Here is a 12,180-nt window from a genome sequence, read left to right on the forward strand (position 1 = left end):
AAAATAGCCTACCCCCCCCCCCCCCAACCAAATGAATATGTACAGTAACTACAAAATTTAAATTGGTATCTGTTTTAGAAATTTCCGTCTTACACTGCGGAAAAACACCTAACTACATACAACATAAAATGTATAATGTACCACTGCCACATAAGATTACCTCTTTGTGTAATATTAAAGAGCAGTCATCCCTCCAAGATGTTAGTAGTTCTGGTGGATCTCCTGCAATATTCTCCTGACCAAATAACTGAAAACGACATCGCTCAACCTGGGGATAATTCAAAAAAGAGTCTTTTTCATACACACACTTAGTAATGTGGAGAATGATGCTTTCTGCAAACATCGTCTGCTCTTGGTAATCTGCTTAATTGAATTTTCCTTTCATTGTGGTTATAAAACTGGAAAGGAAACATAAAAAACAATGATTGCGCTCCTTGATCTTCAAACGCAAGACCCGAGGCATGGCTGGACATCAAGGTAAGAAGATTATTGACACGGGGAGTAAGGCATCTTTTGATGTCCCAGTAATTAATGCACACATATATCAATTCATGTACAGTACAGTGATGCAACCAGAACATTAGAGTACCCAGATGATGTACGGAGCCAAATTTAAAATTTTGTCCACCAAAAGCCATTCAAGTTCAACATCATTTCAATTGTCGTAGACTGTCATGTACAGTATAAGGCAGTCTTCCACCGACATCACACGAGGATTTCACAACAATTTCAAATGTGGTTTTAACAACCTTCACTTGGTAATTTCGGAAAGTTACTGAACAGAGGAAAACTCTGTGGAAGATCCAGCCAATAGCACGTCCGCAATATGGCCCCAAATTATGAAATAAAACCCTCTTTAATTAACCAATCAGCAGAATTTGGCCCTCTATATTAAAGCGATATTCAATAATCGAGTGTCGTAAAACCAAAACTAAAAGTAATTACTTTGGCCAATCCAAAAGGACGGATACAATCCAGTAAACCAGTCAAAACTCAAAGTAATTACACTTAGCTGACACAAAGCGTGGGAAAATGTGCAAGCGCAAGCCACGATTGGCTTTGGTTTCACTTCTGATTGGTTGACAAAATGGTGTGAGAACTTTGAACCAATCACTGAGAGAAGTAATGCAAAACCAATGCAATTCGCTAATTACATTCAACATTCAATTGAAAACCGCTCTATTAGTGATGTACATACAAATTTGTCAATATCTTCTGTTTCAATGCTCTAAATTTATGGTACATTTAATCTAAGTGAGTGACAGTGCTAAATTGCCCTGTATTAGTTTTGTTTTATGTTAATCAAACTTTGACTAACCTCCTCCCTGTATGAAACATCGTGTTGAAACATAAAAGACTGTTGGTGCATGGCTCCTAAATAAACTGCCTGTTCATCGGAGAGGCCAACGTTAACCCTACACATTCTCCCTGAGAAGTGCTGGTTCTCAGGATGTTTTGCATGAAGGTTTTTGGTGGCCAGTGATAGATGTGTTCCTCCAAGAACTTCATATCGATTGTGTCTCTGGTAGAAAAAATTCACCACTGCTCTTAACAAGGTTTACCACAGTTGCAACAAAGCACAATTTTATGATGGAAAGTGTACTGGAACACTGTGTGTGATGAAATTACGTGAAAAGGACAGGTGCGAATGCAGTGATGTACAGAACTGATTACATTTGTTAAAATCCCTAAACTGAATTTTTTTTAATTGTTGTGCTGTATAAATGACATTATTAACAGGCAAAGAAAATTTTTTTTTTTCACTTTATTTATTAAAGTGCCCCAAACCCCAAAATATTGTTTTCGCTAAAATGAATCTCTTCACCTGTTCAAAACGCATTGTGGCCTTTTTTTTCCTTTTTCTAACAAATCCTGCCTTTTATAGGCAAAAGGGGAGTGGATCTATTCCTGATTTGATCTCACAATCTACTTTGCATGCATGTTTACAAAGAACTAATGCAATGTAAATCAGTTTGTGACATCAAATCAGGAATAGACCCACTCTCCTTCTGACTCTGTCGTGAACAAAGGATGCCTGGTTTTCCCAAGTTTTGAAGCCGATATAAAGGCAGAATTTGTTAGAAAAAGGAAAAAAAGGCCGCAATGCATTTCGAACAGGTGCAAAGATTCATTATAGCGAAAACAATATTTTGGGGTTAGGGGCACTTTAACTGCACCAATTAATAAGTTACTGTTTAAAATTGGATAATAAGTTTGTTAATTCTGCCCAGTTATTATCCATGCTGCATATTGCAAATTTACCTTTTGAAGACAATCCAATGGAATGAATATGAAGTTGGTAGATATTAATGTATCACTCTTCTTTCCTTTAGGAAAACAGATTCACAAAATGTACCGATTGCACAAGGTATAAGGAAGTAAAAGAAAAGATGCATGATAAGAAAGCCAGGAATGAGATAGAGAAACTATTAAATGAGCATATGGAATTAGTTTGGTGAGATTGGCAATGATTATTCGCTCAAAAGTAAATTGTGTAGTTCCAGAAAATATCCATAACCCACAACGGAGGAAATTTCACTTAAGACCCCCTACCCCTGCATTTTCACGAAAAAAGATCATCAAATTAAATAATGATACCGATTGCGGTTATGCAATGGTTTTCATTTAATTTTATTGGGTGGTCTTAAATTAGAACACAGAAAACCTTCGAAACCATCTAAACTACATAATATTGCTTATCCCTTAAAATAAAAGAGATACCGGTAAATTTATAACTGTCAGTCTACTTTGATGTGCAAGCTTACACTTCTTTCCAAACAGCGGGTAGCCATCTCCATGGCTGTAATGTTGATGGAATTAACACCATTTAAACGTGAATACGATCGCGAACACATCGAATTTTCAACCACAAAATTAAAGGAAAATGGAAAGGAGAATGGAAACTCTAGATTCTGAAATGGTTACATCGTATACTGCTGGAACCACATATTGTAAAAAAGAGTTGAATTACTGTGGCAGTTACTATTGCAATATCTTTTGCTGCTCAATGTAACACTTGCCAAAGACCAACATTTTGTAAGGCCTATGTGCATGTAAAACGTCCATGTTAATTTATTCCTGTTAGTGTGAACAGCACCATTCTCACTTTCTCTTTGTCTCAAATCGTGTTACAGCTATTTTGCATCATGCCATCACAGTGTCATACACATGTATCTTCATGGGTACTGATCAAGGAAAATTAATGTCCTTCTTTTTTAAACAGGAAGAGAGAAGGGTTTACTACTTGCATAGATACAAGGCACAGAGATACCCGAATAAGTATCTTACAATAATAGATGATGCCATGGATCAGAAAACCACATGCATTCCCCGTGTTTGCGTCGCAAGACAAAAGCAACTTGTAATCTGTCAACAGTGGGCACCCATCCGGTTGGTGCCATCTTCCACAGTGGACAGTCACCCAATGGAAAGGAGGTATTTGGGTCATTTGACTACTACCAGTGGCCACATGACCCAAACTTGACTGGATCAGTTTTACTGAATATGTTGTCTCAGTGGTGTGAGAGGTACCAACTCCCGCCAGTCTTGCACCTTCAACTGTGTGACAACTGTGTGAAAGAAAATAAGAACCAGTACGTCCCGTGGCTTCTCGCGCTTCTTGTGGAATTGGAGATTTTCGAAAAGGTAAAGTTACTGCAAACAAACGAACACGTTCCAAAACCTTGGGGGACATTCTAAAGTTAACAAAAATTGGTTGTCGGTGTTGAATCCTTGACGGAATTTTAATTTTCGGCTGATATTTCGAGGAAAGGGAATTATCTGGCCGCCAAAAATGTCCTTTCAGCTGGGAAAATCCCTCTCGTCCACTTTTTGTCCAAGTATTTACCGTTTACTTTCATTTGAACGATGGCGTTCAGTCGTACATAATTTCGGAAACACTGTCTTCACCATAACTTTAGCAGGAGTGGCAATTACCCGTTACTGGTTTCAGAAATTTCCGAAACAGTTTGTCTTGACCATTGCTAAGAACGAGGGCAGTTAACCACTGCCGGTTTCAGAAATTTTTTAAACCCCTGCAGACTTCTGAAACGAGTTAACTGTCCTAACAATGTCCAAAGACACTGGAGCCACTAACCTTTGCACTAAGATTAATGTCGCGGTAAATGTGCTACTGGTTTAAAAAATTTCCGGAACCATTAATCGCGACACAACGTGTTTTAGAAATTTGCGGAATCCCTCTTATTCTCTATGGTATAGGATTAAGACAACGGCGTAACTTCTCCAGTATCACAAATAATTTATTTACAACGTTGCATTGAATTTATATCCGTTCAAGAAGAAAACACCTAAATCATGAATTTCGAAATTTAATATTCGTTAACGGTGTTCGCCTATTCACTGTTATCTTCCTCAAGCACATCCTGCTCCAAGCTTTGTCTTATGCTCATTAAAGTTTCCTCGTCTGAATCCACGACGACACAGTTCTTCCGGCGTTTGAGACTTGCCTTGGCTGCTGATGCTAAAAATGATAAAACCAAGAAACATCTTAGGAAAAAGCTATGTTAACTGAAATTTGTAACGTCATCTTTGACACGTATTCGTTGCCTGTCATCAGCACATATTCTTGCCCATAAAACTAGATAAACTGACAAAGGAATATCTTATTGCTCAATAACTAGCTCAGAACGTGGACGATCTTCGCAACAAACATAATCTCAAGTGTCGGTAGTCACTAAAACATGGAACGACCTAAAACCACCTACAACCACCTAAAACCATCTACAACCACCTACAGCCACCTCATAAAAAATCTACAACCATCTACAACCACCTCAAAAATATCTACAACCACCTACAACCACCTCAAAAACATCTATAACCACTCACAAAGAATCGAATATCATCTTAAACAAGCCATAATTGTATAAAATAAGCAAGAAGACAATATGTGGTTACCATTTAGCCAAAAAAATCCGGATGGCATGATCGTGGTATAAAAGGTAAGCGATTTTCCGAATTTTTTAAAAGCCAACCGGATGTGAATAACACTTTACCCTGCATTCCATCCTGTAAAGGGCAGTAGAATCGTGAAAAAGGGCCTGGAAACGTAACGATCCTCACGAATTTCCCAAATTCTGGGAAATAAAGTGCCGGCATTTCCCGGAATTCGGTAAATTCGTGAGGATTGTTTCGTTTCCAGGCCCTTTCTCACGATTTTAGCGCCCTTTACAGGATGGAATGCAGGGTAAAGCGCCATTCTCATCCAGGTGGCTTTTAACAAATTCGGAAAATCGCTTACCTTTATGCCACGATCGTGCCATCCGGATTTTTTTGGCTAAATGGTAACCACATATTGTCGTCTTGCTTATTTTATACAATTATGGCTTGTTTAAGATGGTATTCGATTCTTTGTGAGCGGTTGTAGATGTTTTTGAGGTGGTTGTAGGTGGCTGTAGGTGGTTGTAGGTGGTTGTAGGTGGTTGTAGATGGTTGTAGATTTTTTATGAGGTGGTTGTAGGTGGTTGTAGATGGTTTTAGGTGGTTGTAGGTGGTTTTAGGTCGTTCCATGTTTAAGTGACTACGCTCAAGTGTCACGTTCGAAACGCATGTGATTTAATTTATTTACTTAGAGAGAGTTAGAGGACTGATATATTTATATCGGTGAGTTCGATAACTCTCTAAGATTAATTATTTTTGATTCCTGATTTATATCCTATTTTACTAGTTCAGTGATGGCCGTTAAATGTATTTTTCCTGAGGCTGAGTGACCATTCTTGGCCTACATTTGTTTAGTGAATACATCTTAGAAGATTAGAATGATAACCCTGGCAAGTCTAACATACATAAATCCAGTAAAAAGCAATTGCAGCTCTGAGCTGTTGCAATAAACGTAGTAACTGAAAAAATTGAATTCCTTTCGGCAACTCTGCATTAAGTTCCTCACACATGCATGTGTGTTTTGCATGGGGTGTTTTCTCTTTTTACACTATAACTAGAATTTACTCCGATACATCTAGAATTCACTTTGCAATGAAAACAATTTCTTTTCTCTCGTGAGCTGGTATACACACTTATAGGCACAATCTCCCAATACTTCAAATATGTCGACAATTGAAAATTAAACCAGACAGTCACTATCTTAGTGTGTCACGCAAGGTGAAAACTCGGAAATTTAAAATGCTCTAAAACGAAAGATGCTACGGCACTGGAAACTAGTAAAAAGGTTAAATTTAGATTTATATTGTCAAAGTAGTCCAAATAAATATTTATAAAACCTCGATTTTGATTATAGAATTTGTCAAGGTGAAAACCACTACATTGTTACTAAGAATATTAAAAGGTTTTCATTTGTTTAAAACGGGTTACTATAATTTGCAAAACGAGAGGAAACGAAACGAAATTGAAGCCTGTATTTCACAATATGAATATTTGAGCATTTCGATAGCAGTAATTCGCAAAATAGATGATAAGTGAGCTGGTTTCTTATTACGCTACGATGATAGTCACGTTCAACATACCTGGGATAGAAAACATTCTCTCCACTTTTTGATGAAACACGCCCTATCTGTTTCATCTCTTTGGTGGTCATCTGCCTTTGCTCTCTTCGAATTTCTGGGCTCTTCATTGACCTCCAAGCCAGGTTTCCAATTGCCAGCGTGAGAACTTGGCTCATTAGTACGATCTTGCGATGCCCCTTGAGAAACCAACGTCTGAAACCACTGGAGAAAGCGAAAGTGATAGCCTTTCATCCACTGTTTGGTTGCTCTCTTGAATCCGTTTAAATTTCTCAGAAAACTGACGACTGGAAACAGTGTAACCCATAAATTGTTTCGAGAAATCGTATGCAAGGATGTCGAATTTGCCCAAATCTAGCCTTACACCGGCAGATAGGTTGGAGAACATGACCTGTAGAATGAAAAGACCTGAATAATGTCGTTTCATTTACGTAGGAAACATCTAGGAATCACATTCCTTGCTCCAAGAAGAAAAAATATAATGCAACTGATTCCTGTGTCTTACCTCTGGACATTAAGCATTTGTCATGCTTTTGAAAACCAAACATGAATCGCCGGGCTACGAAAAACCTTCAACAAAGTTTAGTATTTCCCACTTCACAAGTTTTTCTTTTCCGTGCCAGAAGGACAGAAGAAATTCCCGCCCATGAATATCAGCGTCATGACCGATGGATGTCACCAGTGTCACGTGTGAGATTGAATGGGTCATTCACCTGGCGATGGAGGGCTTTGCGAATCAAAGATCTAACTTCTTTTTCGGCTTATCAAATTTTGTTTCATACTTCATTTGTGAGTTTTTATTTGTGCTTAACACTCGTGCATTGCATCATTGTATGTTGCATGTTCATCTCCGCAAGGGTAACGTTTGGTGTCATGATAAATTCAGCTATCGGTAAATTATCGACAATGCAATATTTCCGGTTGTCACTCGCATTAGCGACATGGATGCAACGATGGAAATACGAACATACGATTTAGACTCGTTAACACACCTCGCCCTCTCCAGTGAATCTTGCGAGTAGCGATTTCCTAACCTCTTACAGACGAAGATTTCACACTTTTTATTCACACAAAAGAAAAATTGAGGTCATTGCATGTTGATCGTAAGGTAACATTTGGTGTCATGATAAACTCAACCACATATTCTCACGATATTTCCGGTTGTCACACTCTTTGGTGCCATGTATCGATGAAAGTACGCACTGTTAGTTAGAGTCCAGCCGTACGGCACTTTTCTGAGAGCGTTAACATTAACGCACTACATCGCCTCCAGTGAATCTCACAAGCAGCGATTTCCTAACCTCTTACAGACCAAGATTCCTTACTTTTTATTCGCACAAAAAAATTGAGGTCGTTGCATGTTCATTCCTGTAAAGTACCATTCGGTGTCACCATAAACTCACAATATTTCCGGTTGTCACTCTATTTGGCGACATGCATGCAACGGTGAAGTACGCACAGAGGCCAGCCGCACGTTTCTTATCTTAGAGCGTTAACGCACCACACTGTCTCAAATGAATCTTGCAAGTAGCAAACTTGAAAATCCAGATCCTTCTTCTCCTTTCTCGTCATCCTTCGATTGCCTGGAACCGGACTCGGAAAGTGACTTTTCGTCTCCATTAAATGGCAATTAAACATAACAGCGTTCTGCTAAATTAATCAGTCCAGCATCCACCTCACTGTTCCTTCCTGACTCTGATCAAAGTGATCCAGAGGAATATGGAGAAAACGGTGGCTTGAAAGAAAGTGAAGAGGATGAGGATGATATGATATGACTTGCAGGCCATTAGAAGAACTTGATGAAGATTCCCATGAATCAATGACACAAGGAGGAGCAAGTGGAGAAAGTGCCATCGAAACTCAAAGTAAAATGATACGTGCTGCAATTGCATGGTTTCATAATAGTAAAATCCTGCCACGTAGTTTTTTGCTCTCTACGCTCCAAATCGAATAGACGTTAATTGCGAAGCCCGAGGCTGCCTTGAATAACAATCACTAAAGTGGGCACTCTGTTGTTGTTTGCAGACACTACCTGCTTGCAAGACAGCCACCGTAAAGATAAATGTCAACGTCTTTGTTGGGGCTACAGTATTTCTCTATTTCGATTCTAATATATCAGAATTACAGCAAAGTTCTGTTCGAGAACATCTACGTTTTCAAGGAGCCACAACAAGTGAATTTTATCACAAGAAAGTCAACATTGTGTTGTTAAACAGAAGTGCCACGAAAAAGCAGAAAAAGGGTTTAATATTAAAACACCCTCATCACGGGCTGCATTAATGCTGCGAAAATCTCAAGATAAAAATACAAAAATAGGAGATTGTAAGAACGTTTTCCAAAGAGCAAAGTTGGATGGGATAAAAGTTATGTTTATTGAAGATGTCACATTAGGAGTGCGACCACTTATAATGGCCGGATTTGAAAAAGATGTTCTTCGAAGATAAGGGCGTTAAGCCAGGGTTGATTGACAAAAGAGGTCAAAAGAAGGGTAATCAAATACTGTGGATTACAAAAACATTTATAAGTATTCATGTTGCAAGTGCCAGCCACATACAAAATGCAAAGGACGATACTAATTGGAGAGAAGTGGACAAATTAATAAAAAGGTAACAGACGCCCGAAGAATTTGTAGAGTCTATGATAAGAAAGAGTGAAAATAACATGGAAGGAAAAACTCAAAGCCTGCAGTCGAAATTTTCAAAGCTAAAAAAAGTAGGGAAATATAATGTGTAATGCTTTTTGTCGAGGTTCTTGGTCTATGTCATGCCATTAAAGAAGAAAAAATCGCTTGTCTGAGATACCATTTACTTTTACAAAAGACTGATGATAAAAATTACGGCTACATCAAACCTGGTCGATCTGTGTAGTGTCTATCTGACGGACTTGTTCAACCGAGGTCAAGTACATGTATGTTAACGTGCATGATATTACGAAGCTCAAAGTGAGATCATGATAATCTGAAAATAAACATTTTTACAATTCGTGCGTCCACTCATTTCTCCGCCTTTTAAACAGACGTTACGAAAATAATTTGTCAAGACGACACATAAAAGATTTAAGCAAACATTTGCACCTAAGTGTTGACAAAGTGGATAAACAAATGCCACCAGAAAAAAAATTCTATCTGACAAGCAACAACATAGGTCATACCTATAGGGTTAAGGTGCTACATATAAATTATAACTGGCAGAATGAGTTCCGTGACCTTGGTCCCTGTCCAAGATAAACTGAGGACGCTTTAACGAAACCATACCAGACCCGCTCAGTAAGTTCCACAAAGTTTGGTTATCCTCAAAACTCAGTTAATTGTTTTCTAGAAATACTTTACTGTCGATTACTGCATGTCACCTAGCTATCAACTCAGGCACTGCATGGTAATCTCCCTTTAACTACAGAAAACCAGTACTTGCAGATAGCTATTAGCCTTTAGCAGCAAAATGTCCAGATGTTTCCAAAGTTTCCAGATGTGCTCATCAGTATAACCTGCTATCATTTTTGGACACAACACGAAGATATATAGGTGTTAAAGCCCTTGCTTTACTGTTTCAGGTTTACACAGGAAGGTATGTACCTCAAGCACAAAGAGCAAATCCTGTCCTGACTGTAGAAAACTGTTTGTCCGAAATTACATTGGGGACATTTGTCACAGTTCACCTAGATGACGGCGATAATTAAAGTGCCAGTAATTGGACAAGTGTTGGAAGTTGAAGAAGAAAGCATCAAGATTCATTACTGGCAAGGCTCTTTCAAAGGAAAGTGGAGGCCTCAAAATGCTCCAAGAACCTGGAGTCCTTGGATAGACGAGCTTCCTAAAACGTTTATCATCCTTTGTTCATTTTCTCGGTCAGATGACAATAAATTCTTGCCGTCTACGAGAAAATATCTACCGCAGGAGTATTCGAGATTGAAAAATCTGAATTGAGATTAATTTATCTAACGACAGCTAGTGAGGGCTCAATTTGTGGGAAACTGATCGTGAATAATATCATTTTAGACAAAGGGACTTTTCGCCTCTATTTAGCTACGGCGCCAGACAAAACACAATAACCTAATTTAATATTTGGGAATATTTTCATCGAGGGGCTGACCTACTGTTGGAAAATTGCATCGCAGTTCAGGGGAACGGCTTGCTTGGCCTGGTATTAATTTGGTGCGTTAGCTTATTAAATTTTGTCTACACCGCTCCATTATAATTCATTTATCACTATCAATGTAATTGACTTGGCAAGATTAAAGTGCCTTGGTTTTCTCTTTAGGTGCTGATGTGTGAATGAAAGTCTCTTGTGGTGACTGCAAAAAATGTCCCACTAAAGACGTCTCTGCTACCATTGTCGGTTTTTGTCAGTATACATTAAAATAGCCTAGGATTTTTTTTTTTATTATTTGAGGGTAATTTTTTTTTTTCGCAAAGTAAACCACCCTCGAACACAAGGGTGATTTGAAAGCTATTTGCTCAGCATTTGTTTCAGAAATTTTCGAAACCACTTTGAACAGGGTTCAACAGGAATTGCCATTGGTTTCGAAAATTTCTGAAACCAATGACAGTTGCACGTTGTTGGAACATGGCTCTAAAGTGATCAAAAGAAAACATATACACGGCCATTCAATTTCCGGCCAGATGGTTTCAGAAAATTCTGAACCCATCATCGCCCACTCAGATCAGCTTGTAAGTTGGAAATGCTTTACCACTCGTAAAATATGACATTGGTGGATACTGGTTTCAGAAATTTCCGAATCCAGGCAAAAAATTCCTCGGAAAACTTTCCAAAACCATTATTAAGTAATCTCGGTTTCAATATTCCCTTAATAAAATGATGTTAATGCTTGGCTTCAGAAATTTCCGAACCTGCTAGGCTGTATTAAGGGAAGTTTTCTTTATTTAAGACGGAAAATCTTCCCTCTGTCAGAAAGTAATCACTGGAAGCCTAATCTTAACCGAAAAATGTGGTCGAAAATTACCCCTAAATTACAATTTAAGCTTTCTCGGCTAAGATTGCTTTACTGCTTACAAAATCAGCCGCTCTTATAGCACTTAAAAAGCATATGATTTCAACCTTTTAAGACTCCGCTGAGGCAGAAAGATCAATTTCCGGAAGAAACAACTACATTGATCAGACTTCTTTGCCGAATTTTCACTAAAAGTCACTTAAAAAAGGTACTATTTCAGCCGAAAATTAAACTTTGGAATATCCCCAACGTTTTGGAACGTGTTAACGCTGTTACACGTACATCTTTCAAAATCTGTATCAATAATAGTGGGATGCATGCACATGAATTTTTTTGGATGTGAACTGCTGCCATTAGGTAGGTGCAGTAAGGGGTGTTACGAAAACCCCACGACACCCACTAGTACGAAGACCAAGACCGGGTGTTTGCTTTAGTTGCATGAAAACTAAGACCAGGTCTTGGCTTTTGTAGCATGAAAACGAAGACCCAGTGTGCTGATCAGAGATTCGGCAAGACATGAAATTTTCTGAAACTTTATTGATTACAGTGTTTTAGTTAGGCCGTAACTCTGGACTGTTACATGTACATTTGGTGGGACCATATGAAAAACAAATTATATTACCATTGATTACAGCTTCATGCATACGGAGATGCATGAAATAAGCAAGCAAGAAATAATTACCTTGTAAAGGAGATGTATGCAGTCATTATGGTTTACCTCACTCTAGATAAGACTGAACTTTCTTCCTGTTGGCCA

The 12,180-nt window shown here is 38.4% G+C and overlaps 1 long non-coding RNA gene across 1 annotated transcript; it reads right to left on the reverse strand.

Annotated features, from left to right (window-relative positions):
• Nucleotides 1–4,145: 4,145 nt before the first annotated feature.
• LOC137974373 (uncharacterized) lies at nt 4,146–7,086 on the reverse strand. Its single transcript, XR_011117442.1, has 3 exons — nt 6,982–7,086; nt 6,480–6,867; nt 4,146–4,480 (listed from the first exon to the last, which is right to left on the reverse strand). It is a non-coding gene; the product is annotated as an uncharacterized lncRNA (long non-coding RNA).
• Nucleotides 7,087–12,180: the final 5,094 nt, after the last annotated feature.

This window comes from Montipora foliosa, chromosome 10 (assembly GCF_036669935.1).
Source record: "Montipora foliosa isolate CH-2021 chromosome 10, ASM3666993v2, whole genome shotgun sequence".
Classification (NCBI taxonomy): domain Eukaryota; kingdom Metazoa; phylum Cnidaria; class Anthozoa; order Scleractinia; family Acroporidae; genus Montipora; species Montipora foliosa.